Source organism: Penaeus vannamei, chromosome 22, assembly GCF_042767895.1.
Source record: "Penaeus vannamei isolate JL-2024 chromosome 22, ASM4276789v1, whole genome shotgun sequence".
Taxonomy (NCBI): domain Eukaryota; kingdom Metazoa; phylum Arthropoda; class Malacostraca; order Decapoda; family Penaeidae; genus Penaeus; species Penaeus vannamei.
Genome location: NC_091570.1, coordinates 17,286,826 through 17,291,786, shown reverse-complemented (window position 1 = coordinate 17,291,786; position 4,961 = coordinate 17,286,826). Strand labels below are relative to the sequence as shown.

Genomic DNA, 4,961 nt, shown 5'->3' with positions numbered 1-4,961 from the left:
ATATATATATATATATATATATATATATATATATATATAGCCATGCATACAAATACAGATATTCAGATCATATACAAGTGGCTTCTTTAAAATATGACTGAAAATTTCATGTCAGCTATTGTGAAACGGTCATCCTATTACTTCAGTGTTTGACATTTTCGTCAGCTGATTATCCTTTTCAGAGCGTGGAAAATGGGTTCCTTCATATCTGCGTGTATTCTCTTTGCTTTTCATCTCTTTGATGTAATTTAATGTACACGAAAACCAGAAACGCCTCAGTTGTGAGTGACTGGGAGTAAATGATATAAGACTGTCCTATGTATGTGCGCATGCATTCATGTATGTATGTACTGCATATATTGTATTTAATTTATATAGATAAGTAAATATACACATACTTATACAACTGCAACACTTTCCCGTCGTGGTCACTGACCATAACTCTAAGGGATGTATGAGATATTCATAAGGTCGTCTCATAGGTTTGCATATTGGAATTAGTGGCTATGTTGGTGATTACGGAAAGAGGCTGAAGGTTCTGGACCGCAGCGAGAAGGTTCGGAAATTGTGCCCAGTTATTACTTATGTATTAAACACTTTTTGTGCGGAGCAGTGGATCGAAGCCTAGCCCTCTTCTAGATTGGTTGAATTATAATTTATTTTCATTTTATTTTCAACTTATTCCTTTCTCTTATTTTGTTTTACTCTTTAAAAATTTCTCTGTTATCTCTTTTTCTTTTTCTTATCCTTAATTTTCTTTTGTGATATTTCTTCTTATCCGTAATTAAGAAAATTCACACTTGCATTTTCTCGTTTACATTGAGGAGGCTGCATGATCTGGAGAAAGATAACTGTCATACAATCACAGAATCGTTAATGTAATCAGCTGTGAAGTTTATAAATGTTATTACAAATATCCTTTCCGATATCCTCGCAATAATCATATGTGAAAGCTTATGAAGAGTAGCTACCTGGTCAACGTTACCTATTATCCATTTATATTACTTATAATGATTGTGAATTCCTTTCAGTTATGAATCCACCCCCCCTTCACACAAACAAACAAACACATAGATCTTTTTATGAACTATCAATTTAACATTTAATTCCGTTATTTTATTGTTTGTCCTTATTTTCTTACTTTTGAGTTTACCTTAATTAAGTATGAAATAGGGGCAATGCCGATGACGAAAAAGACATGGTAATGATAAAAGATGTAAAGATAATGATTATGATAATGATATTCATATTCATATAGATGCAGTTAATGATAATTAGAAAGATTAATTAAGGAAAAAGAAAGAAAACGAAAATTTAAAAAAATAAGTAAACATACATATATGTATATGAATACACACATGTATATAATGGTTAAAGCAAAAGATTGAAAGACGACAATCTGAGTTCGAGGGATCGAGTCCCGGCTGGCGCGTTGTTCCCCTGGACAAGGAACTCTCCTCGATTGCCTGCGGCCCACATTCGACGTGTGGTTGGTGATAGCAAGAGCGTGCAACCGTAAAATCCCAACTGCATCTTTTATGATGCCTAATACGGTGCAAATGAGAGATGGCGCAGAACAGACTAAGTTGGAGGAACCGTATTCGAAGCCTGACCCTAATAGAGACTAAAGCAATGAAAAAAAAGAATGTGTGTATGGATGAATATATATATTTGCTCATCAAAATACACATTAATATATCGTGCATTTTTATATACATATATACACTTATACAATTATGTATATATATACATATATAATATATATATATATATATATATATATATATGTGTGTGTGTGTGTGTGTGTGTGTGTGTGTGTGTGTGTGTGTCTATGTATTTATGTATATACACAAATGGATACATATATATACATACATATAATATTTATACATATATTGAGAGAAAGATTCAATATATTTTTATATGTATATATACATATACATGTATATATGTTATACATTTATACACACATATATACACACATTTGTATATATCTTTCTCGATATATGTATATACTTATATATATATATATATATATATATATATATATATATATATGAAAATATATACATATACAAATATGTGTGTGTATATATATATATATATATATATATATATATATATATATATATATATATATATATATACACACACATTTATATGTGTATATAAATATGTAGATAAGATAAATAAAATAAGATAAGAATTGGCTGCAGTTCAATTTCCAATAAAAAAGGGTATCTTTTAGTTTTCAGCCTCTAACTCAAAACGTAAAAGGTTATAAATGAGCCTCAATATCTCTTACCATGCCCAATGTGATGTTTCTAAACATTTTGGATGATGAAACCGATCTCTAGCTCAAACACTAACAAAATTATGGCAGACTCCTTTTTTCGTTTAAGTTTGGTTGTTCTGTTATAGGATAACACCCTAATGTATACACAAATATATATATACATATATATGTATGCATATGTTTATATATACATTGATATACACACGCAGCCTAATGTATATACATATATATGTATGTATGTATATATACATATTTGTATATATTTGTATATATACACATATATAAACATATATATGTATATATACATATATATAATTATATATGTATATATATGTATATATACACATGTATATACTTCTATATGTATATATACATGCTTATATATAAATACACATGTATACATGTATGTTTATATATTTATCTTTATTCATTCATACATATGTATGGATGTGTATGGATGTGTTTGTTATGCCTGCACATTCTGTGCGTATGTGAGTGCGCGTGTGTGTGTTCGTAAGATTGTGCACCTGTGCGTTTTAATGAATTCTCCAAAGATCAATCGACATAAACAAACAAGTATAAACAGACACAGCATGCGTGACAGAAACGCCAAACGAAACATTATTTACAAATACCATATTATCTACAGTTCCAAGTGGAGACTATATAAAAAGCAGACTATATACACTTCCGTTCTCAAGCTCAGTGTGCAACGGGAAGCTGACATAGAAAGATGTACCTCAATACACGTAAGCATATTGAGGGAGTATATGCGTGAAGGAGACAAAGACAAAGTCAGAGACAGAAACATAGACAAAGATATTAATTCAAATTTATTTCTCAGGAATAATGGTCTCAGTGCTGGCGGTTCTTCTGCTGTCGTCCTCGGTTTACGTCGATGCTGACGCCAGCCCGTATCCTGGAGGTAAAATATACGTTAAATATGTAGGCCTATTCATGAATACATATGTATACATAAATGAATACTTGTGTGTGTATATATATATGTATGTATGTATGTATATGTATGGATGTATATACATGCATGCGCACATGCACAGAAACATACACACATATATACATATATATATATATATTTATATGTATATGTATACAAATATGAGTGTTGGTATGTGTGTGTTCATGCATATATATATATATATATATATATATATATATATATATATATATATATATATATATATATATATATATATATATATCTGTGTATGTATTATGTATGTATGTACGTATATGTATTTCTATGTATATATGTATATATAATTATGGTGTACGTTTGTTTTGACTCTCTGTTGTTATCCCTATCCTAGGCCTGGAAGGACGTCGTCGTCCCAACGGCAAGGGACCTCGGAAACGGTAAGCACCTTTTGTTCGGTCATACTATTGCACTTTTTGAATTAAAGTATCCGTGATATATATATATATATATATATATATATATATATATATATATATATATATATATATATGAAATCAAACCCCTTTGAAAAGATCCTCCCATCTATAACACCATATCAACGCTTCCATATGTTATATTATTGTTCTTGAACAGTATTCATGTTGCTTTTCATTCACACACATCCAGTGAGAAGCCACTGAGCTACCGCCCACGTCCGTTCAGCCAACTTAGGAACGGTTGAAGAAGGGAAATTAAAGGACGGTGAGTGAAACTTCCCTTGGAAACCTTGCCTGAAGAAACCCTCTCGAAATTGCTGGGATCAGAGGTTTCAAATAAAGTCTTGTTACTAGGGTCTTCCGGATTTTGTTTTCCTGTTCCTAAAGAAGGTTTGTTAATCTACGGAGTGATGACTGGTTATACTGAAACAATAGAGAGATGGATAGACAGGTAAATTGATTGGCGGAGAGATGGAAATAGAGTGGAAATTTTATAGAAGGATAGATAGAGCTGATAGATAGATGGAATGATTCCGAATATAGATGGACACACTGGTAGATGGATGGATTAACAACTAGAAATAGATTATATGCATATATATAATCATATATACATATATATATATATATATATATATATATATATATATATATATATATATATATATATAGCCATGCATACAAATACAGATATTCAGATCATATACAAGTGGCTTCTTTAAAATATGACTGAAAATTTCATGTCAGCCAGTGTGAAATGGTCATCCTATCACTTCAGTGTTTGAGATTTTCGTCAGCTGATTATCCTTTTCAGAGCGTGGAAAATGGGTTCCTTCATATCTGCGAGTATTCTCTTTGCTTTTCATCTCTTTGATGTAATTTAATGTACACGAAAACCAGAAACGCCTCAGTTATGAGTGACTGGGAGTAAATGATATGAGACTGTCCTATGTATGTGCGCATGCATTCATGTATGTATGTACTGCATGTACTGTATTTAATTTATATAGATAAGTAAATATACACATACTTATACAACTGCAACACTTTCCCGTCGTGGTCACTGGCCATAACTCTAAGGGATGTATGAGATATTCATGAGGTCGTCTCATAGGTTTGCATATTGGAATTAGTGGCTATGATGGTGATTACGGAAAGAGGCCGAAGGTTCTGGACCGCAGCGAGAAGGTTCGGAAATTGTGCCCAGTTATTACTTATGTATTAAACACTTTTTGTGCGGAGCAGTGGA

The 4,961-nt window shown here is 31.4% G+C and overlaps 1 long non-coding RNA gene across 1 annotated transcript; it reads left to right on the top strand.

Annotated features, from left to right (window-relative positions):
• The first annotated feature begins 2,987 nt into the window (after window positions 1-2,987).
• LOC138865812 (uncharacterized) lies at window positions 2,988-4,068 on the top strand. Its single transcript, XR_011399467.1, has 4 exons — window positions 2,988-3,045; window positions 3,141-3,221; window positions 3,628-3,673; window positions 3,903-4,068. It is a non-coding gene; the product is annotated as an uncharacterized lncRNA (long non-coding RNA).
• Window positions 4,069-4,961: the final 893 nt, after the last annotated feature.